At 40.3% G+C, this 21,162-nt stretch overlaps 1 protein-coding gene and 1 pseudogene across 4 annotated transcripts in view; both read right to left on the bottom strand.

Annotated features, from left to right (window-relative positions):
* The window catches only part of CHIC1 (cysteine-rich hydrophobic domain 1), a 158,310-nt gene that overhangs the window by 107,892 nt on the left and 29,256 nt on the right, over positions 1 to 21,162 (bottom strand). The window lies entirely within an intron of this gene.
* LOC102248694 lies at positions 5,586 to 7,118 on the bottom strand (annotated as a pseudogene).

Here is a 21,162-nt window from a genome sequence, read left to right as displayed (position 1 = left end):
ATATGCATGCATACAAGTCCTTTGGTTGATCTCTTACCCTCCACCCCCAGCCTTCCCTCTGAGGTTGGACAATCTGTTTGATGCTTCTATGTCTCTGGATCTGTTTTTGTTCATCAGTTTATGTTGTTCAGTATATTCCACAAATGAGTGAGATCATGTGATATTTACCTTTATCCGACAAGCTTATTTCACTTACCATAATGCTCTCTAGGTCCATCCATGCTGTTGCAAATGGTAAAAGTTCCTACTTTTTTACAGCAGTGTAGTATTCCATTGTGTAGATCAAGCATGTCAAACTTGCGGCCAGCTGGCAGCATGCGACCCACAACAAATAATTTTGTGGCCCAGCCAGTATAACGGTATGTAAGAAACGTTTTAATAAAAATTTCATAGCTTAATTTTTACAATATCCTGTTATACATAATTATTAAAAATGAACTACAACCTTTGCTAATGACTGATTACTATAATTGTATTGCATTCATTTCCCTTACGCGCCTTACGTGCGGGGGCACCATTTTTCTCCACTAACACTAGCAGCGAATATTTTAGCAGTTGATTGTCATATCATTAGTCTTGTTTGGTGTGCAGAACAGGAAATATTTCACTTTTAGAGAACAAGAAAAAAGGGTCTATTTGTGTTACGTGTGATAATTTGTGCAGTTAATCAGTGTCTGATAAGTTAATGTTCAAGAAAAAATATTAATTTTATTTAAATGTTCTATTATTTTACGTTAATGATTTTTGCTTTATTTCAGCCCTTGGTATTCAGCATGTTTCTATTGAAATAAACCTACGTTTTTATGAAAATTGAAGCTTTTGTTTTTTTGCAACCCACATAAACTTAAACCTTGTTTATTTGGCCCATGTTAGCCTTTCAGTTTGACATGCTTGGTGTACATGTACCACCATTTTTTAATCCACTCATCTGCTGATAGGCACTGAGGCTGTTTCCAAATCTTAGCTATTGTAAATTGTGCTGCTATGACCATAAGGGGGCATATATACTTTCTGATTGGAATTTCTGATTTCTTGGGATATATTCCTAGAAGTAGGATTACTGGGTCAAATGGAAGTTCCATTTTTAATTTTTTGAGGAAACTCCATACAGTTTTCCACAGTGGCTGCAGCAGTCTGCATTCCCACCAGTAGTGCAAGAGGGTTCCTTTTTCTCCACATCCTCTCCAGCACTTGTTTGTTGATTTGCTGATGATAGCGATTCTGACAGATGTGATATGGTACCTCATTGTCATTTTTATTTGCATATCTCAGGTGATTCGTGACTTTGAGCATGTTTTCATATGTCTATTGGCCTTCTGTATGTCCTCTTTCAAAAAGTACCTATTTAGATCCTTTGCCCATTTTTTGATTGGGTTGTTATCTTCGTTTTGTCAAGTTGTATGAGTTCCCTGTAAATGTTGGAGATTAAACCCTTATTGGTGATAACATTGGCAAATATGTTCTCCCATGTAGTGGGCTCTCTTGTTCTTTTGTTGATGTCTTCTTTTGCTGTGCAGAAACTTTTTAATGACAGTTTTACTTCCTCCTTTCCAATTTGGATGCCTTTATTTCTTCTTCTTGTCTGACTGCTATGGCCAGCACTTCCAGTACTATATTGAACAGGAGTGGTGAAAGTGGGCTACCCTATCTTATTCCTATTTTTAGGGGAAATGGTTTTCGATTTTGTCCATTGAGTATGATGTTGGCTGTGGGTTTGTCATATATGGCTTTTATTATGTTGAGGTATCTATTCCCACTTTAGATTTTGTCCATTGAGTATGATGTTGGCTGTGGGTTTGTCATATATGGCTTTTATTATGTTGAGGTATCTATTCCCACATTGCTGAGAGTTTTTATCAAGAAAGGGTATTGGATTTTGTCGAATGCTTTTTTTCTGCATCAATTGATATGATTATGTAATTTTTGCCTCTCAATTTGTTTATGGGATGTATAACATTTATTGATTTGTGGCTATTATACCAGCCTTGCATCCCCAGAATGAATGCTACTTGGTCATGGGGTATGATCTTTCTGATATATTGCGGATCTGATTTGCTAGAATTCTGTTGAGGATTTTAGCTTCTATATTCATCTGAGATATTGGTCTGTAATTCTCATTCTTTGTAGTGTCTTTAACTGGTTTTGGGATTAGGGTAATGCTGGCCTCATAGAAAGAGCTTGGAAGTGTACCTTCCTCTTAAAGTTTTTAGAATAGTTTGAGGCGGATAGGTTTTTGTTCTTCTTTGAATGTTTGGTAAAATTCCCCTGTGAAGTTGTCCGGACCTGGGCTTTTGTATTATGGAAGTTTTTGATTACTGCTTCAATTTCATTGGTAGTTATCAGCCTATTTTTTTGATTCTTCCTGTTTGAGTTTTGGAGGACTGTATTTTTCTATGAATATGTCCATTTTGTCTACGTTGCCCACTTTGTTGGAGTAGAGTTGTTTGTAGTATTTTCTTACAATCCTTTCTATGTCTGTGGGGTCAGATCTGACTTCACCTCTTTAATTTCTGATTTTGTTCATTTGGGTCCTCTCTTTTTGTTTTTTGGTGAGCCTGACTAGAGGTTCATCAATCTTGTTTATCCTATCAAAGAACCAGCTCTTGGTTTTATTAATCTTTTGAATTTTTATTTATTTTTTGGTCTCCATGTCGTTCATTTTCACTCTGATCTTTATTATTTTCTTCCTTCTGCTTACTCTGAGCTTTTCTTGTTGCTCTCTTTCTAATACTTTAAGTTGTAGGGTTAGATAATTTGTTACCAGGTTTTCTTGGTATTGAAGTAGGCCTGTAGAGCTATGAACTTCCTTCTCAGGACTGCTTTCACTGTGTCCCATAGATTTTGGGTTGTTGTATTTTCATTGTCATTTGTTTCCAGAATGCTTTTTATTTCTTCTCTGATCTCTTTGGTAACCCAATCATTGTTTTGTTTTTGTTTTTTGATTAAGGTATTACAAATGTGTCTTTATCCCCCCATTGTCCACTCATCCTCCCAGTCTTGCCCTCACCCTCACTCCCTGTTGTCTGTGACAATCCCTTATACATATATGCATGCACACAAGTCCTTTGGTTGATTTCTCCCCCTCACCCCCACCTTACCCTACCTTCCCTCTAAGGTGTGAGCATCTGATCGATGCTTCTCTGTCTCTACATCTGTTTTTGTTCATCGGTTTATGTTGTTCATTATAGTCCACAAATGAGTGACATCATGTGATATTTCTCTTTCTCTGACTGACTTATTTCACTTAGCATAATGCTCTCCAGCTCCATCCATGCTGTTGCAAATGGTAGGATTTCCTTCCTTTTTACTGCAAGAGAGTGTTCCATTGCATAGATGTGCAAAGTTTTTTAATCCACTCATCTCTTAATGGGCACTTAGGTTGATTTGAAATCTTAGCTATTGTAAATTGTGCTGCTATGAACATAGAGGTGCATATATCCTTTCTAATGGACATTTCTGGTTTCTTGGGACATATTCCTAGAAGTGGGATCACTGGGTCAAATGGAAATTCCATTTTTAGTTTTTTGAGGAAACTCCATACTGTTTTCCACGGTGGCTGCACGAGTCTGCATTCCTACCAGCAGTGCACGAAGGTTCCGTTTTCTCCACATCCTCACCAGCACTTGTCGTTTGTGGATTTGTTGATGATAGCCATTCTGACAGGTGTGAGATGGTACCACATTGTCGTTTTAATTTGCATCTCTTGGGTGATTAGTGACTGTGAGCATGTTTTCATATGTCTCTTGGCCTTCCTTATTTCTTCTTTCAAAAAGTATCTATTTAGATCCATTGCCCATTTTTTGATTGGGTTGTTTGTCTAACTTTTGTTAAGTTGCATGAGTTCCCTGTAAATGTTGGAGATTAAGCCCTTATCGTTGATATTGTTGGCAAATATGTTCTCCCATGCTCTGGGTTTTCTTGTTGTTTTGTTGATGGTTTCTTTTGAGGTGCAGAAGCTTTTTATTTTGACGTAATGCCATTTGTTTATTTCCCCTTTAGGTTCCATTGCCCTAGGACAGGGGTGGGCAACCTTTTTGTGAGTGCGTGCCAAAACCAGCAAAATCTCTGACTCAAAATTCTTTTGCGTGCCAACCCTAATTTTTTGAGATCATGTTACCTCTACTTGATATCTCTTAAGGTGTACGTATGTGAAGAACCTTGAAGAAATAATAAAATTCATTTGAGCGACAAAAACACAGTATATGATAATGAAAAATACATTTATTTTTTAATGTATACATGTACACTGATAGTCCGACAGAAAACTTTATGACTCCGTTTGATATTATCAGTGGGACTTTTGCTGCTGCATCACTGATGACAGAGATTTTACATCAGGTTTATATTTCGTGACCTTCAGAAATATGCACGAGCTACTACTTTCATCAGCCAGGCTACTCCTATTATGAGACTTAACAAAATTCATCACTGAGAACAAAGATTCACAAGCGTATGTGGATGAAACCAAAACACTGGTCGGATCTAGGAAGGCAGGGAGAGTTAAGGCAGAGGCATAGAAATTGCTCTTCCCCTCTCTCGTCAATCCATGTCTATGGTCTTTAAGATAACTTGTTATGTAAAATTATTTATTTATCTAAGATGCACCTACACTGAATTTATCTGAAAAATAAAAAAGTCGATATTAAGAAAAAAATTGTAAATGGAAGATTATAAGAGAGGGTTTCTCGTGCTGGCAAAAGTTACTGGCGTGCCATGTTTGGCACACGTGCCAGGGGTTGCCCACCTCTGCCCTAGGTGGTATCCATGAAAACATTTGTAAGTTTAGTTCCTCCAGTTTCATGCTGTCTGGAAACCTCATGAATTTTGCTGTCTCTTCCAGTTCTCTGAATTTCACAAATCTTGAGAAGAACTACTCAATAGTTGACTCAATGATGTTTAAAAACAGCTTTTGAAGGCTTTGACAGTCTGTTCTGTCATCTTTTGGGAGGTCTCTGATGTGCCTCTTGAGGTTTGGGAAATATTTAAATCTCTCTCCATCCGCATCCCTATTAAAAACTTCCAGTTTCTTTTCAAAAGCCTTTATGTAACCAAACATAACATCAAGTGTCTTGCCAGTTCCTTGTAATTCATTTAAGTCATTCAAATGTTCAAAAAAATTGAAAATGGAAGATTATAAGAGAGGATTTCGAGTGCTAGCAAAAGTTACTGGCGTGCCATATTTGGCACGTGTGCCAGGGGTTGCCCACCCCTACCCTATGAGCTATGTTGGTGAAGATATTTCTTCAGCATATATCTCAGATCTTGCTGCCTGTGGATTAATCTAGTATTTTTATGGTTTCCAGTCTTATGTTTAAGTCCTTTATCCATTTTGAATTTATTTTTGTGTTGTTTTTTTTTTTTGCATGTGTCTGACCAAATTTCCCAGCACCATTTATTGGAGAGACTGTCCTGACTCCATTGTATATTGGCAAGCCTCCTTTGTCAAATATTGAGCATAGTGGTTTGGGTAGATTTCTGGGTTCTCTATTCTATTCCATTAGTCTATATGTCTGTTGTTGTGCCAGTACCAGGCCGTTTTGAGAACAGTGGCTTTGTAATAATCTTGATATATGGTATTGAGATCCCTACTTTGTTCTTCTTTCTAGAGCATCATGCAAAGATCTTTCTGCTTCATCTAAAATTTGTTGAGTGGCACCAAGAAGAACAATAGTGCAAGCCTCACCAAGGGCTACCCCAGAAAAGTGAATGAGCGTGTCTTCTCCAATCATGACTTCCTCAATAAGCTTGCAACTTCCAAGCTTCACAAGTTCTGGGTGGTCAAAGGTAGAGGCAATTTCACCACTGTGACAAGAGCCAGGCGTTATACACCTGCAAAATCTGCATGTTCAATAGTCAGCAGCACCAAAAAGCTGCTCAGGATAATTATAAATTAACTGCCTGTTAATAAAGCAACTTATCCCATGCTTAAGAATACATTCAATTTTCTCCTTCAATTTTTCCTTTTCTGCTTTTTCTATTTCAGGAACCTTTGCTGTAGAATCAACTCTTACATGGGAATCAAATATCTTTATTTTGTCTGTATCTATACCAGTATTTGCAATAAGAATTTTAGCATTTCAATTCACTTTGGTTGATTTACTCCAATTTTTAAAAAATATTTTTATTGATTTTTTTACAGAGAGGACGGGAGAGAGATAGAGAGTTAGAAAGATCGATGAGAGAGAAACATCGATCAGCTGCCTCCTGCACACTCCCCGCTGGGGATGTGCCCGCAACCAAGGTACATGCCCTTGACCAGAATCGAACCTGGGACCCTTCAGTCCCCAGGCCAACGCTCTATCCACTGAGCAAAACCGGTCAGGGCTACTCCAATTTTTTTTTATCCAACAGAAAGCCTTCATCTAATTAGGAATCCACCAGATTTCTTCCTAGCTTCTTGATGACATGAATTGCCTCCAGATCACCAGAACCTTTCAATCTGAGAACAGCTTTGACAGATAACTTAGCAAAGTGATCTTTGTGATAAGTAAGAAGTTTTGAAGATAATATTGTTCCTAAAATGTTCATTAAATCTTGGTGGAATTTACCTTCATCAGAACCACGGTCAACTGCAGAATTCAACAGAGCCTTCCTTGTTCCTTTGTGACTTCTCTCCAACCGGCAATGATGGTCTGAGGATGAACCTTTTTAGAAATTAAAGACTCTGCTTCCCTTAGGAATTCTGATAAAACAGTAACAGAGGTAATGCCATCACCAACTTCATCATCCCAAATCCTTGACAAGTCAACTAAAACTTTAGCTGCTGGATTATCAACACCAATGCTTTTTAGAATAGTTGCACCATCATTGGTCATCATAAGAGAGACATCTTGTCCACTGCTTAACATAATTTTGTCCATGCCTTTGGGTCTCAAGGTGCTCTTTACAAGTCTCCAATAGTGATGGCACCAATAAAGAAAAACAGACAAGCTGTCTCTGCTCTCTCTTCATCAGAAGCAGCCTTGAAGATGTTGACAGGTGCAAGGGAAAAGGATGCCATGTTTCTGAAGAGGTGGCCACTCATGCTACTCCCTTACAGCTTGGGATCTGAGGAGAGAGAAGCTGGATGTCTAGTTTCTCTTTATGAAAGTTCATTGTTGATGTATAAAAGTGCCATCAATTTCTGGATGCTGATTTTGTATCCTGCTACATTGTCGAATTCATTTATTATGTCTAATAGTTTGCCGGGGGAGTCTTTAGAGTTTTCCATATACAATATCATGTCATCTATGAAAAATGTCAGTTTTATTTCCTCCTTTCCAATTTGGATGCCTTTTATTTCTTCTTGTCTGATCACCCTGACTAGACCTTCCAGTACTATGTTGAGTAAGAGTAGTGAAAGTGGACATCCTTATCTTGTTTCTGTTCTTAAGGGAAACACTTTTAGGTTTTGCTCATTGAGTATGTTGTTGGCTGTAAGTTTGTCATATATGGCCTTTGTTATGTTGAGGTATGATACCTCTATTCCCACTTTGCTGAGAGTTTTTATCAAAAAGGGGTTCTGGATTCATCAAATGCTTTTTCTGCATCTGTTGATATGATCATGTGATTTTTATCTTTAATTTTGTGTGTGTGATGTATCAGGTTTATTGATTTGCAAGTATTGTTCCAGCCTTGCATCCCCAGAATAAAACCTGCTTCATAATAGTGTATGGTGTTTTTCCTATATTGCTGGATCTGATTTGCTTAAGGATATTTTGTTGAGGATTTTAGATTCTATTTTAATTCATGATATTGGCCTGTAATTTTCTTTCTTTGTAGTGTATTTATCTAGTTTTGTAAAAAGAGTTTGGAAGTGTTCCTTCTTCTTGAATATTTTGGAATAGTTTGAGGAAGATAGGTGTTAGTTCTTCTTTGAGTGTTTGGTAAAACTCTCCTGTAAATCCATCCAGTCCAGGACTTCTGTTTGTCGGGAGTTTTTAAATTACTGCTTCATTTTCATCAGTTATTATTGGCCTACTCATATTTTCTGATTCTTCTTGATTGAGTTTTGGAAGATTGTATGTTTCTAGGAATTTGTCCATTTCACCCAGGTTATTCAGTTTGTTGGCATATAGTTGTTCATAGCATTTGATTACAATCTTTCGTATTTCTGTGGTGTCAGTAGTTACTTCACCCCTTTGGTTTCTGATTTTATTTATTTGGGTACTCTCTCATGTCTCGATGAGTCTGGCTAGGGGTTCACCAATTGTGGAGAGCAGCTAAAACGTTTGGACATGTTCCAGCCTGGGACTAATGAGAGGGCATGATCCTCTCGTAGCAAAGCCATGTGCAAGTCCCAGGACAATTATAGCCAAAGGCTAGAGTTGTAAGCTTGACCTTATGGTCCACACCTGTGGTCCCACGTGGCTGAGTGATACGGGCTGTGGGAGGTGCAGCAAGTAAGCAAAGCTTGATCAGGTGCATGTAATTGAGTAGACTTGAAACCCACAAGAATGTTGTAACCACGCCCTTACTTTGCCTCATGGAAAATGGCTATAAAATAAAGACTTGGCTTGCAGGCCATGGTGCTGTCTCTCCATCAGAGAGCAGTGTCCCACCCAGACCCAGCTTTTTTCTCTGCTCTGTCTTTTCTAAATCCTTCACCGCCCCCTCTCAGGTTTACCCATGGCCGTGCCTGCTCGGCACATATGGCGCCCTACGTGGGGCCTGAACACGGGGGAACTACAATTGGAAGGTGAAAGGAGGCTCCAGTGAAGCGCGTGCGCGCGCGCAGAAAACAAAAGTAAGTGCAGAAAGCAAAAGTAAGGTAGGGAGTGAGGTTTGGTAGTTGCTGGGTGTAAAACAGGAAATTCAGGATCTCAGGAAGGGGATCCCTAAGACAATGCTTACTGAAATATTTTTTAAATTTCTTAAGTTTTGTTAGGAACTGTAAAGCAAAAAATGGAAGTCCTGGTAGCGAAGATAAGAAATAGAGAAAATAAGCAGTAGAGAAAATAAGTGATAGAAATAAGCGGTAGCAAATAAGCAGTAGAGAAAATAAGTGGTAGAGAATAAGCGGTAGAGAAAATAAGCGGTAGAGAAAATAAGTGGTAGAAAATAAGTGGTAGAAAATAAGCATTAGAAAATAAATAGTAGAAAATAGAATAAAGTAGAAAATAAGATAAAAAGATAGAAAAGATACAGATTAAGTAGAAAAATCGAAGATAAATTAAATAGTAAAGTAGAAGATAGAAAATAAGATATAGATTAAGTAGAAGATAGAAAATAAGATACAGATTAAGTGTAAGACTAGAAGTAGAGGACAGTACAGGTAATTTGTTTGCTCATGGGCACTGGACCTCATGGGGTTTTGTGGGTTCAGTTAACAGGCCATTGTTTTCCCCGCCTGGGGCAAGGCGGGAGGAGAAGAAAAAGAAAAAAATTTTTGAATTGGATATGTTTGACAGCTTTTCCAGGTGTGGTGTTTTGGGAAGTTAACTGAGAGACAGCTTTGTGACATCTCAAGGGCCCTGAGGTGACACAAAAACAAAAAGGGGGAGATGGATGTTATGTGTTAAATCTTTTGAATTATGTTGCAGAGGGTTGTACGGCAGCCAAAGGGCATCGGACCTCCAGTGCAATAGCCTCTGCCGAGTTGGCCTGGTGGAAGGATGCACAAACCAGACAATGGTTTTGCCAGATCCAGTAATGATATGGGGAAGAGGATGTTTGTATCTTTCTAGAGGGAGCAGTGTGGCCAATTTGGGTGCCAGAGCATTATGTGCATCACCGCAATGGACCCAGAGAAGCTCTTTGTTCCTCCATTCAAAAGACTGAAAGTTGTGGCTCAGAAGAACATAATGAAGACTACACACAAGGGATCGAGGTGCCAACATGGATTCAGCTGAAGAAGCTAGCAACTGAGGCCCAGCAGATGTTAAAAAAGCAAGAAGTGGAAGCTATGTTTCTGACTATGCTAGCGTCGGCGAGCTGCCAGTTTTCTGTAAAGTCTTGTGCCGCCAAATCTGAGGACTCTGAGTAAGATATCCTGAAAATGTTAACATGTCTGTAGTTTGGTTTCTCTTATTCTTGCTGTTTTATTAATAGCCAGAGTTTTTTTCTCTCTTGTTGCTGCATTACATTACATTACTGTGTTTATTGTTTTGTTAATAGCCAGAGTTTTGGTTATGCTGCCTAATTTGCCCAGAGCGTTTGATGATGTAAATGGAAATGTTTAAAAACAGAAAAAATGGGGAGATGTGGAGAGTGGCTACAGCGTTTGGACAGGTTCAAGCCTGGGACTAATGAGAGGGCACGATCTTCTTGTGGCAAAGCCATGTGCAAGTCCCAGTAAAATTATAGCCAAAGGCTATAGCTGTAAGCTTGACCTTATGGTCTGAACCTGTGTCAGAGAGCAGCGTCTCACCCAGACCCAGTGTTTTTCTCTTATCTGTCTTTTCTAAATCCTTCACCGCTCCCTCTCAGGTTCACCCATGGCTGTGCTGGCTTGGCACAACCAATCTTGTTTATATTTTCAAAGAATCAGCTATTGGATTTATTGATATTTTGACTGTTTTTTAGTCTCAATGTTATTTACTTCCATTCTGATATTTATTATGTCCTTCCTTCTATTTCCTCTGGGCATGTCTTACTCTTCTTTTTCCAATGTGTTTAGTTGTAGGATTAGATAGTTTATGGGTGCTTTTTCTTGTTTCTTGGAGTAGGCTTGTAATGACATGAACTTCCCTCTCAGGACTGCTTTCGCTGTGTCCCATAGGTATTGGGTGGTTGTGTGTTCATTTTCATTTGTTTCCACGAAGTTTTAAATTTCTTGCTTGATCTCATTGGTAACCCATTCATTGCTTAATAACATGCTATTTAGCCTCCATGTATTTGAGCGTTTTTGATTTTTTTTATTGTAGTTGATTTCTAACTTCATGCCATTTGATCTGAGAAGATGCATTCAGAAGAGTGTATATTTTGTTGTTTTGGTGTGAAATGTTTTGTAAATATCAGATCCATCTGATCTAGTGTGTCATTTAAGGCCTCTGTTTCTTTGTTCATTTTTTTGTCTGGAAGATCTATCCAGTAATGTCAGTGGGTGTTAAAGTCCCCTACTATGACTATATGGCTGTTGATGTCTCCCTTAAAGTCCATCAAGATTTTTTTCATATATTTGGGTGCTCCTGTATTGGGTGAATATGCTTACAAGGTTTATATTCTCTTGCTGAATCATTCCCATTTGTTTTGAAGTCTATTTGTCAGATATCAGTATTGCTACCCCAGCTTTTTTTTCCTTTCCATTTGTGTGGAATATTTTTTCCATCCTTTCACTTACAGTTTGTGTTGTTGTTTTGATTCCCATTTGTTTTGAAGTCTATTTGTCAGATATCAGTATTGCTACCCCAGCTTTTTTTTCCTTTCCATTTGTGTGGAATATTTTTTCCATCCTTTCACTTACAGTTTGTGTTACTGTTGTTTTGAGGTGGCTCATATATACAGTATATATTTGGGTCATGTTTTCTTATCCATTCAGTCACCCTGTGTCTTTTGAAGCATTTAATCCATTTACATTTAAGGTTATTATTGTCAGATATTTACTTATTGCCATTTTAATTTTCTTTATGCCTATTATTCTCTCTCTCCTTTTCTTCTTCCTAAAGCAGTCCCATGAACATTTCTTGCATTGCTGATTTGGTGGTAATGTACTCCTTTAAGCTTTTCTTTTGTATGGAAAGCTTTTTATTTCACCTTCAATTTTAAATGATAGCCTATGTGGACAGAGTAGTCTTGGCTTCAGGCCTTTGCTTTTCATTACTTTGAATACTTCATGCCATTCTCTTTTGGCCTTAAGTGTTTCTATTGAGAAGTCTGATGACATTTAAATGGGAACTCCTCTTTAGGTAATTTTCTGTCTCACTCTTGCTGCCTTTAAGATTCTTCCTTTGTCTTTAACATTTGCCATTAAAAATACTTTTATTGATTTCAGAGAGAGGAAGGGAGAGGGAGAGAGAGACAGAAACATTAATGATGAGAGAAAATCATTGATTGGCTCCCTCTTGCACACCCCTCATTGGGATCAAGCCTGCAACCCAGGCATTGTCCCTGATCAGAAATTGAGCCATTACCTCCTGGTTCATAGGTCAATGCTTAACCGCTTTGTCACGCTGGCTGGGTTCCTTTGGTTCATCTTGATTGGGAGTCCCTGTGCCTCCTGAATTTGTGTGACTTTTTCCTTCATCAGGTTGGGGAAGTTTTCTGTCACTATTTCTTCAAACAGGTTCTCTGTTCCTTGCTCACATTCTTTCCCTTCTCATATTCCTATGATGCAGATGTTGCATTTGTGTTTTCCCAGAGCTCCCTTAAGCTATCCTGCTTTTTAATTATTTTTCTATTTGTTACTCTAATTGGGTATTTATTTCTATATTGACTTCCAAATCACTGACTCAGTCCTCTGCTTCAGCCAATCTACATTTAATTTCTTCCAGTGTGTTCTTAATGTCAGACATATTATTCTTCATTCCTGTCTGGTTCTTGTTTATGGTGTCCATTACCTTTTTTTGCAAGGCAAATATCTTTACTTCTGCAAAAGGGTACATACCAACACAGAGTCTGGCAGCATGTACACTGAACAGGCATTCCGCTCAGGCTTTTATGCCTGATGCACGTGATCTGTTCTTCACTCTTGATTGGAAGAGCTTAGGCTCACACTCTTGCGTGATTGGCTAATTTAAAGGAAGGAGTTGACCTTTTCCATTTCACAATGGTGGCCCGCAGGGGAATTGCAAGTCGTGTGAGCCAAAATGGTGGCTGCCAAGTCACTCGAGCCAAAATGGCAGTTGCCTAAACTCCCTTTGACAGAATAGATTTCTTGTTTATTCTCACAATTCCCCCCTTTTCTTATTTAACTCTTCAAAGTCGGCTAACATTATTGACTTTCCTGCTCTGCAGTGTCTAGGAGAAGATTATTTTGCTGTTTGGTCAATACAGTTTCAATTAACACTTGGATAAGACCTCTCATACATGGGATGATGTAACATCCCATCACTGTAACTCCTAACCCGCTGCCATCACCCACCCCAGTTCTCCGATAGGAGCCTGACAGCCAGGGGGAGGAACTGAGAGGTCAGCTGTTCTACCTGCTCACTGGCCCCACCCCCCGCTGCCACCAACCCCAGTTCCCCACTTGCCATTGGCGATCGGAGCCTGATGGCCGGGGGAAGGGACCGAGAGTTTGGCCGTTCCCGCCTGCTCACTGGCCTTACCCCCACCATGGGTTGCCCTCTGTGTGTGGGGTGACTGGCGGGGCTGGGGCCTTGGCCTGGTGCCACCCGCTTCCCCCGCCACCCACCCCCAGTTCCCCACTTGCCATTGGTGATTGGAGCCTGCCAGCCAGGGAAAGGGACCGAGAGGTAGTCAGTGCACCTCATAGTGACTGGTCGAGTGGTCGTTCTGGTTGTTCCACTGTTAGGGTCAATTTTCATATTATCCTTTTATTATATAGGATAATCCAATCCACATTCTTGTTTATAGTAGACCACCAGAAAACGATAGATTCAAATCCTGCAGCAATCTGAAACTTATTTGGCACTCCGCTTGAAACCCCAATGGAATCTGTTTAAAGAAGGGGATCAAAGGAGCCCCCTGGACTCCCTCTCTTCTGTCTGTCCATTGAAAAAGGTTTACAATATGCCAAAGTGAAAGGGATAGCCAATTGCATCAGAGTGCAAGTTCCACTGCAATTGCTGGGCAAGGCCACAATTTATGGTCCCCCACAATACCACCAGACATCAGCACGGGGTATCGACAGCACAGAATGATTGGCTTCTGAGGATACTCAGCCGTTTACCATAAACTCCGAGTACTGTCTCTCCCACAGTGAGACGCGGGAGGTATAGTTTACATCAGGGGACGAGGGTCGGATCATTTTGGGGATCCTTGCTTTTTACCTCTGTTGGATGGGAACAACAGGGAGAGAGTCTTACAGGAAGCATTTCCCCAGGCAGTTTCCTCCTGATACAGGGCAAGCATACATTTCATCCCGTTACTGTCTGAAGTCCATCTGAATGGAAATGGGACCACTTGAGACTCTAGCCTTCCTGCCATGGGAGTGTAACAGTCACTTTTATTTAGGGCACATACAGAATATTTAATCCATTCCACCCAGGCATTCATTTCCTTATCTATTTTCATGATGGTGGCAGTGTCAATTTCCTTGGGTGGGGCTACCAGTCTCAGGGCAAACCTTCCTAGGGGATCTTATCCTGTGACATCTCTTCCTAAACCTAGTCCTAGCCAATCTCTTGGCCTAAAGGCTGAAATATCCAAGTCATTCAAGTTATCTATAGTTAAGAGCAAGGGATTACACTGTAAATTCTGGTAAGCATTGGGAGGAGTACCTCTATACAGATGATTCTAGCCTTTAGGTGACAACTTTTCATCTGCTGGTCGGGGTATAGCCATCCAGCTCTGGTATTGGATGATCTACCATACATCATTCCAGGTAGGATAAGGGGATACACCATTCGCTCCCAGTGAAGTATCAGGACACATGTAAATGGAGTAGGCCTGTAGCTGCCTACAATGGTTTAGATCTCCACATAATATAATTTGGCAGGCATCAAATTGAACGATTATGGGATTATCTCCCTTGATTACATTAATCAAAACTTAACGGGGTAAGCATGATCTGGATTGTACACATTTCCTCAGCCCACATTGTGAGCCCTGCAATTTTCCAGAGAACCCAGTACATGATGGTTATTAAGACAACTCACAGGTTTTTTTTGTTAATTTCAAGGGGCTATGCCCTGGTATAGCCATCCAAGTTGGAGTGTCTCCACCTGGAGAAGCTGGTAGTCCACCTTTAACCTGTGTGTGATAGGTCAAACTTCATTCTACAATCCGAACAGCAGTAAGCAAGACAAGGTGTGGTCTTTCCCAGGAGGGTTCCAACTTGTTTGTCTTCCAAGTCTTGATTAGAACAAACAGTCTCCCAGTCAGGTGGCCGTGAACCGGAAACTCAAGAGGAGGGCTTTGAGCTAGGAGGCCCTTTAATCTGAGCGGTTCTTGCTTGCTTGGGCCCTTCCTGTGTTGCTGGCTGACTCTCGATCCCGAGCTCATAGTTGGCCAGTAGGTAATGGCTTTTCCTCCTCACTGAGGCCACTGCAAACTTGGCAGTGGGGTATGCCCAGGAAACAGTTCTAATGGCCCCGTAGCGACAAACAGAATCCCAGATGAGCCCCCAAATTGTTAGAAATCAAGCAAGCCCCCCCCAAATCAGGGGCCCTGGTAGAACACAAAACATACTTGGGAGCCAGACAGCAAGGCAAATATCTTTATTTCTGCAGAAGGGTACGCACCTACAGAGTCTGGCAGCACATACCTGCATTAGGTTTCTTAACTGTCTTTATCATCATTGCTTTGAACTCTACATCTGATAGGTTGCTTGCCTCCATTTAATTTAGTTCTTTTTCTGAACACCCCTCATTTTCTTTCATTTGGGGTTTGTTTCTTTGCCCATTTTTAGCTGTCTCTGTATTTGTTTCTATGTATTAGATAGAACTGTTTCCCATTCTTTGTGTGATGGCCTTATGTAGAAAGTGTCTTGAGGGGTCCAATGGTGGTCTATTTGATCTCCTGAGCTGGATGCTCTATGATTGCCCCTTGTGTGCATTATTTGGGCTCCCCTCGTTTAACTGAGACTTGATTAGTGATATTCAATTTGTGAGAGGGATCTCCCTTCTGAGTTACTGACAGTGAGGCTCAGCCCCAACCTCATCATTACACCTCATCATTACAGGTGCTGACAGAACAGAACAAGACACAATAGGACCAAACAAAAAACACCACAAAAATCAAACTATGCAAACAACAACAGTAAAGTCTAAGAAGAAAAAAGAAGAGAAAGCAAAGGAAAGACAAACTAAAAAAAAATACTAAAATACATGAGACCAATGACTTAGAAGGCATATAAAGAATAAGGGGGAAAAAAGAAAACTGGCAATATGGGAGCAAGAAGGAAGCTAAAATATTAATTAGTATAGCAATGAAAAAGAGAAGGAAACTGAAATTAAATGAAACAATAATAATGAATTTAAAATGTCATAATAATGGATATATTAATATATAGATAGGAAAAGTTAAATGGAAAAAGAATAGAGAAGAGAAAAATGAAATCAAATGAGAAAAAAATAGAGACAAAAAGATAATAGAATCAAAAGAAAAAATAAAATTTTGCAAGAAAAAAAGAGAAAAAAAGGGGAAAACAAACAGACAACAAAAACAAAACAAGAGACACTACACACACACCACACACACACACACACACACACACACCTAAAACCAAAACCATACACACTCACAAACTCAAAAATCTTAGAATCTGTTATTTGTGGAGCTCACTGGATTTTGCTGATGTTGCTGAATCTGGTTTTTTGGTGTGGTGTGTCTATCCTGGGCCTCCCAGGAGCTTCTCTGGTGCAAGGAAGGCAATGTGAACCACTGTCCCTTTTTGGCCCTAGACAACCTAATTGAGGCCCTATAGGTTGAAGCCCCTAGTAGTCCAGCGGGTATGGCTTCCTTAGCCCCAGAGGCTGGGTCTGCTTGAGTCTCATGCCTAAAGTGTCTCTGTTCTTTTCTTTTTTTTTTTTTTTAAATATATTTTATTGATTTTTTACAGAGAGGAAGGGACAGAGATAGAGAGTTGGAAGCATCGATGAGAGAGAAACATCGATCAGCTGCCTCCTGCACATCTCCCACTGGGGATGTGCCCACAACCCAGATACACGCCCCTGACCGGAATCGATCCCGGGACCCCCCAGTCCGCAGGCCGACGCTCTATCCACTGAGCCAAACCGGTTTCGGCAGTGTCCCTGTTCTGAGCTGTTCTCCCTTCCCTGACTGAGCTGGGCTCTGCAGGGATATCCTGGTGTTAGCCAGGATCATTTGATCAGACTAGTGTGGGGAGTGGTGCCAGTAGCTTGTGGGGGTGAGCGGGCACTTCCTCTCCTTCCACTGCCTTAGCCCTGCATGGCTTGCTGGCTCCTCCTCACTGCCACCTTCAGGAGCACAGATTTCCAGCCCTAAGCTGTTCCCCCTTACTTCAGGTCACTGCAGGTTGGGTCAGAAGCAGCTGTTTTGCCAGAGGAAAAGAGAGCACCTCCCCTGTGTTCAGGTGGGCAGGATTGACCCTCCTTCCTTGTCCTACTGTCCAGTCCCCTTTCTACTCACCAGAATGAGTTCTTACAGATATGCAGCCTCTTCAGTATCCTCAGGTTCTCAGTTATAGTAGGTCCAAGGAAGAGGAGACTACATCCATCTCCCCGCTTTTAGCACAGTTCCTTTCTCTGAGCCCTGGCAGTGGAGCAGAGCAGCACAGTAGGGACAGCCATAGGTAAATCCACAGCAGTGTTGAGAGTCTTGTCGAGTCAGTGGTGGTCGTGCAGGTCCGAGCAGTGTCCTTGGCCATGCACGGGGTTTGGGACGGGGTGCGCATGGGTTCAGACTGGCTGCGGCAAGTTTGGGTGGTAGCAAGGCTGGGTGCCTAGCAGCTGCCGCTCCCCGCAGCCTCATCCCAAGAAGGACCTTATAAAACTTTTAAGATGGCACAGTCTCCAAGCCAGAGCCATGTCCAGGGAGTGGCTCTGGCAGTAGTAGTGGCTCCCCAGCCAGGAGAGCCTGAATCACCTGCCCCTGAGATTCCTGTGTGCAATCTGACACCCACCCCTCCCACACATACGCACACACATGCACGCACATCTATATACTCGCCCTCTCACTCACTTCCTCATTCACGCTCACCCTCACTCTGGTCCTGCCAGGCGCCATGTTGGAGTCCCTGGAATTTCTCATATCTCTTATTTGCCTCCTTTTTCTTACTCTATCTTTTATTTATTTTCTTTCTTTCACTTTATCTTTCTCTCCTTTTAACCTTTTCATAATTTTTTGTGTCTTCTTTTTAAAAAAATATATTTTATTAATTTTTCACAGAGAGGAAGGGAGAAGGATAGAGGGTTAGAAACATCGATCAACAGCCTCCTGCACACCACCTACTGGGTATGTGCCCGCAAACAAGATACATACCCTTGACCGGAATTGAACCTGGGACCCTTCAGTCCACAGGCTGACGCTCTATCCATTGAGCTAAACCAGTTAGGGCTGTGTCTTCTTTTTTATTGCTTTCCTTTTAAATGACATGGAGACTAAAAGAACAATACAAAAGATCAATAAAACCAAGACTTCGTTCTTTGTAAAGGTAAACAAGATTGAAATGTTTCCAGAAAAAATGGACAGCAACATGCAAAAAATGAAGCTAGACCATCAACTTACACCAAACACAAGAATAAACTGAAAAATCTATAAAAGACTTAAATGTAAGTCACAGAGCCATAAAAATCCTAGAAGAAAACGGAATAAAATCTCAGACATCTCTCAAAGCAATATTTTTGCTGATATGTCTCTGAGGGCAAGAAAAACACAGGAAAAAATAAACAAATGGTGCCCTGACCAGTTTGGCTCAGTGGCTAGAGCGTCGGCCTATGGACTGAAGAGTCCCAGGTTCAATTCTGGTCAAGGGCATGTACCTTGGTTGCGGGCACATCCCCAGTAGGGGGCGTGCAGGAGGCAGCTGATCGATGTTTCTCTCTCATGGATGTTTCTAACTCTCTATCCCTCTCCCTTCCTCTCTGTAAAAAATCAATAAAATACATTTTAAAAAAATAAAATAAATAAACAAATGGTACTATATCAAACTAAAAAGCTTTTGCACAGCCTGACCAGTGTGGCTCCGTGGTTGAGCATCAACCTATGGGCCAGGAGGTTACATTTCAATCAATTCCTAGTTGGGGCACATGCCCAGGTTGTGGGCTAGATCCCTAATGAGAGGCGTGCAGGAGGCAGCCAATTGGTGGTTCTCTCTCATCATTGATGTTTCTATCTCTCTCTCCCTTTCCCTTCCTCTCAATAAAAATATATTTTTAAAAAGCTTCTGTAGAACAAAAGAAACCATCAACAAAATGAAAAGGGAACCCATTGTATGGGCAAACATATTCGCCAATGATTCATTTGATTCCGGGTTAATCTCCAAAATATATAAAGAACTTATACAACTCAACACCAAGAAGATAAACAATCCAATTAAAAAATGGGCCAAGGACCTTGAATAGACACTTCTACAAAGAGGACGTACAGATGACCAATAGAAATATGAAAGGATGCTAAGTGTCACTAATCATCAGAGCAATGCAAGTTAACACCACAATGAGATATTACCTCACACCTGTCAGACTGACTATCATCAATAAATCAATAAACAACAAGTGTTGGTGAGGATGTGGAGAAAAGGAATGCTCATCACTGTTGGTGGAAATACAGACTGATGTAGCCACTGTGGAAAACAGCATGGAGTTTCCTGAAAAAATAAAAAATGGAACCGCCTTTTGATCCAATGATCCCACTCCTCAGTATATATCCTAACAATCCCTAATCGCCAATCAAAATGATTATATGCACCCTTACATTCATAGTAGGGTTATTTACAATAGCCAGATCTGAAAATAGGCTGAGTGCCCGGCAGTAGATGAGTGGATAAAAAAGCTGTAAAAAAAAAAAAAAAAGGCAGTGGTATGTGAACACAATAGAATACTACATGTTTGTAAAAAAGAAGGAGCGCGTAACTTTTGCAACATCATGTTTGGACCTAGAAATTATTATGCTAAGTGAAATAAGCCAGTCAGAGAAAGTCAAATACCATATGATCTCACTAATATGTGGAATATAATGAACAAAATTAACTGATGAACTAAATAGAACCAGAGGCATGGATACATTGAACAGACTTACAAATGTCAGAGGGGAGGTGGTTGAGGGGAACCAGATAAAGGAAGGTGAAGGGATTAGTTAAAGAACATACATGCATTGCCCAGAGAGACAGACAATAGTGGAGTGATGGCCAATGAAGGCTGAGTGGAGGTGGGCAAAGGGGAGAAAATGGGAGATCTCTGCAATAGTGTCAACAATAAAAAATTTAAATAAAAATAAATAAAAACAAACAAAAACACCTTTTAGGGTTAAATTACAAAGAATTTATTATGATTGCAGTGGTAATCCTTGAAAAAAGAAATAGGTCTGCTGTGTTTTTCTGACCCCCCAACATCCAAATGAGGCTGGGGAGAAGATTGGGAATAGGAAAAAAGTGTAGAGAGTAAGCTGATGGAAATTTTATCATGACAAAAAGAAGCCAATATTAGTATAAGTGTTTTATCTCATTCCTGAAGAGTTTGGTTTGAGAGGATAAATTAAAAATAAATTAAGGTTTACCAGAGGGAAAGGAGTGTGGGGGGAGGCAGAAGAGGGTAAAGGTGGGACTTTGGGTGGTGAACACCCAATATAATATTCAGATGATGTACTACAGAACTGTCACTTGAAAACTATATAATTATATTAACCAATGTCACCTGGTAATTTCAATAAAAATTTAAGAAAAGTATATTAAGGTTTAAAAATAGGCAATAGAGTCAAACGGTTCAAAAATCAAACTGATACTAAAAGATATTTATTTATTTTTATAAATATATTTTTTATTGGTGATAGTATTACAGATATCTCCCATTTACCCCTGTTCTCACCCCCCCCCCTCCCAGCACCTACCCAACACTCTAAGTCTTCACTACACTATTGTCCATGTTTGGTTTATCTGTTCTTATCCCCCCAAACCCACATTGAGATATGTCAGTATATTCAAAGCCTCTATGCTTTGAGTCTTATTTTGTTGGTCAATTCATTTTGTTCATTAGATTCCACAAATAATACTTGTTTTTCTCTGACTGGCTTATATTGCTTAGCATAATACTCTCCAAATCCATCTATGCTGTCCCAAAGGGTAAGAGATCCCTTTTTTTATAGCTGCATAGTATTCCATAGTGTAAATATCCCATAGCTTTTTTTATCCATTCATCTACTGATAGGCACTTGAGATGTTTCCAAAACTTTGCTATTGTAAATAATGCTGTCAAGGACATAGGGGTGTATATATTCTTTCTGATTAGTGTTTTGAGGGCTTTTAGGATATATTCCCAGAAGTGGGATTGCTGGGTCAAATGAAAGTTCAGGTTTTAATTTTTTGAGGAAACTCCATAGTGCAGGGGTCCTCAAACTATTTAAACAGGGGGCCAGTTCACTGTCCCTCAGACCGCTGGAGGGCCGGACTATAGTTTAAAAAAAAACTAGTCGGCTGCTAAG

This window comes from Myotis brandtii, unplaced genomic scaffold (assembly GCF_000412655.1).
Source record: "Myotis brandtii unplaced genomic scaffold, ASM41265v1 scaffold1381, whole genome shotgun sequence".
NCBI lineage: Eukaryota > Metazoa > Chordata > Mammalia > Chiroptera > Vespertilionidae > Myotis > Myotis brandtii.
This window is presented reverse-complemented; position numbering and strand designations above follow the sequence as displayed.